Here is a 3126-nt window from a genome sequence, read left to right as displayed (position 1 = left end):
CCCCCCCCCTAGTCTAAATCTTCCAGGAAATTGTGAGAAAGTGTAATTTGTGTAAATGTTTAGATCCATCTATTAAAAATGTTCTTTGATGCTGTCATCTAGCTGTTATGTTTGCAAAATTATTTTCAATTAGTTCAATAATTATAGACTAAGATCAAAAGTGATGAAATCCGTATGCTTTTGTGTATATGTGTCAGAAGTATCCTTGTGTGTATCTTACATGGTCTCCATATCTTTTTATGTTGCAATATCAATTAGAATTTGGTGAGCTGACTGAAGTAAGGGAACAACTTGAGTTTGTTTCTGGAGAGCTTGTCTGCGGTTATGTCTACAAAGTGGATAAAGAATGGGTTTGGTTGGCAATATCTCGCAATGTGACAGCACGCATGTATATCCTCTCCCCTCTCTTCTGTAAGTTTCAGTTTCTGTTTGTTTAAGTTGTGTGTTTGTTGTTCTGGTTATGTAATGTTTCTCTTCAGAAGTATGTCGAGTTTGGATTTGTTGTTCTGTTTCTGTTAAACTTGTTTGAGTGTATTCTGTTTCTCTTTCTGTTTTTGTTTAAGAAGCATTGGGAGGGAGAAGATCAAGTTTCTGTTTCTGTTTAAGAAGCAGATGAGTCTTGGAAGCAAAGCAAACCAGCTGAGTAGTTATTTAAAATTTTGAAAAAAATTCTTAAGAACCCTTAACTTAAGAAACTAGCATTGGAGGTTCAAAATTATGTGTTTCTTAACATTAACTCTTAACTTAATTTTAATACTAAAATATTGACTAAGAACCCACTTAGGGGTTATTGCAATAAACATGATATGGGACATGGCAAGCTTATTAGAAACATCATATCCACAGTAAAATAATTACTCAGTTTTAACTAGTATTGCAATCAAATTTAACGTAATGATTGTCCCAAAGTTTAAGTTGATACTATTTACTATCAATTCCATAAACGTTGCGCCAAAAACCATGATGTGACTCTATCTGCCAGGGTGTGAAATAGGTGCCATGTACAACTGTCATCAGAGTCAATCAAATGTTGCCTTGTTTTCAAATGTCATTAGATGATAAATATAATTAAGGGATCATAATCATACTGTTGCATGTGATGGGAGAATTAAACCTCCAGGCTTCAACCAGCGATCTCTAGCTGTAATAACACTTTCCAGCATACATCACATCAGAAAACATAATACGAGGACGAGAGACCAGGGAGAGTTAAGGAAAAAATAATAATTCAGTAGGTTATCTATCATCCGCACATCAACATAAAATATTGTGTATATAAAATAAGGATATAACCTCATATAGGAGCATGTAACCCATCCACTCCGAAACTATAACATCAGCCTCCTCCTCGATTTCAACATCCTGAAGAAGAACGTTACAACAAAATAAGAATTACTAATTTGCTACGGAATGAGGGTTTGCCTACACACTTGTATGTTTCACTCAACCAATCTATCTCACTTGTATGCTAGAATAACCCAAAATTTTAAATACATTCATCTATTTTCGCATCTTTTTGTATAACGACACGAACTCTTTTCAAAACTCATATAGACATCAACCTTTTTTTTTAATATATATAGACATAAAACTTAAGCATGTTTGACATAGCATGCAGGACCAACTCAGCATTTATCATAGAAAAGATATTATCTCCACTCTCCCATGCAAAACAATGACCTTGTCAGATAAACCGTTGGCTTTCAGAATTTCCTCTGCCTAGTGGTACCAGGAGAATAACAAAAAAAAAAAAATAGAAGCCATTAGTATGAAACGCAAATGCTTTTCAACGCTAATAGGAAAAAAATTAAAATCACGTGCAGAACTAAAACACCAGACTCGTACTAAAACCTTAGATCAACTTAAGATTTCTTTCTTTAATCTGATTGATGTCAGAGGTGATACAATTACAAACCATGAAGCAATGAATAGATGTAGCTTTTCATTAAATTACAAACAAAGTTTGGGTCATGGTCAACTTAACTGTGAAAATATTAAAACAATAAGACATACTATCATCACACCCTGAACATGCGCCTACTAAAGGCCGCAATATGCACCAATTATATCAAAGAAATCTTTTTTCTATTCCAAGTTCAAGTTCAAAAAAACATGTTTTGGTGAAATTATGATCATCACTTTCACAAAAAAATGTAGAAAATAGAAAAGGACGAGATGGCCGAGAGAAATTGTTTACTGGAATAAGAACAATCTAAAATAAATACGTGGACTGCAATATCACTTGCATCAACAGCGTATACCTGTAAGAAAGAAAATAACCTTTTGTAAGAAACACATTAAGAGTGTTTGGTTTACCCTATGTGGCATAGGGAATATAAACAACACACAAGAGACGCATAGACACAAACTTAACATTCATCTATAAACACTTCATTCTTCAATGACAAAACTGTGTCCACACGTAACTCATACCCGTTTAGCACCGGCTTGAGCACAGAAGATTGAAAGGATGCCTGTTCCACAGCCAACATCCACCACAACCTGCTATAAGCAATCAATGCAGTAATAGGTGTTCAAACAAAACACTAAACTACTACCGCATAGTAAAAACAGTTTACCAAAACCGAATCGAATCGTAACACAGGATAAGCAAAAACAATAAAAAAAAACTAAATTAAGTTAGAATCTTTTTTTTATTTCAATATCATTTGCAAAGATTAAAAAGCTACAGTAACTCTAGAGTATCATTACCTTGTCTTGATGAAGCTGTGCTTGTCATATCCTGAGTATCAAACAAACAAGTGATAATTCAATTTTCATTTCCAATGTAATGTCAATCTCTCACACCAGACTAATGGATAAACGAAGAAGAAGATACCTTTGATCATCTCTTCATGAAACCTTACGTGAGCATAGGAATGAAAGTAGGCAGCGTCGAAGTCGGTGCACGGCAGAGGAGATTTCGGAGTCTCCGGTGACTTCTGCTCGCCGAGTTGTTCGGAAATACTAAGCCCATTGGCCAAAGGAGATGAGACCGGGGACTTGTGTTAGACTGAAAAACTTTATAAAGAAGGGGAAACTGTTGGAAGAGAAGAAAGCTTTTATAATTTAGAAAGAGATTTTTATTAGTTAGATGATTTTTATAAATTTGTATACTTTTTTTGA

The 3126-nt window shown here is 34.4% G+C and overlaps 1 long non-coding RNA gene across 4 annotated transcripts in view; it reads left to right on the top strand.

Moving 5' to 3' along the window:
- The window catches only part of LOC106303284, a 1376-nt gene extending 588 nt beyond the window's left edge, over positions 1–788 (top strand). Inside the window, exons 3-4 of one of the 4 annotated variants that reach the window (XR_001262481.1) lie at positions 259–388; positions 567–788. This is a non-coding gene — a long non-coding RNA (uncharacterized LOC106303284). Of the gene's footprint in view, positions 1–258; positions 514–563 lie in introns of those variants that run through there. The other 3 variants (XR_001262480.1, XR_001262479.1, XR_001262478.1) reach the window with 3 other exon arrangements.
- Positions 789–3126: the final 2338 nt, after the last annotated feature.

The sequence above is a fragment of the Brassica oleracea genome, chromosome C1 (assembly GCF_000695525.1).
Source record: "Brassica oleracea var. oleracea cultivar TO1000 chromosome C1, BOL, whole genome shotgun sequence".
Taxonomy (NCBI): Eukaryota; Viridiplantae; Streptophyta; class Magnoliopsida; order Brassicales; family Brassicaceae; genus Brassica; species Brassica oleracea.
The sequence above is the reverse complement of the archived record's forward strand: the minus strand, read 5'-3'. Positions and strand labels throughout refer to the sequence as shown.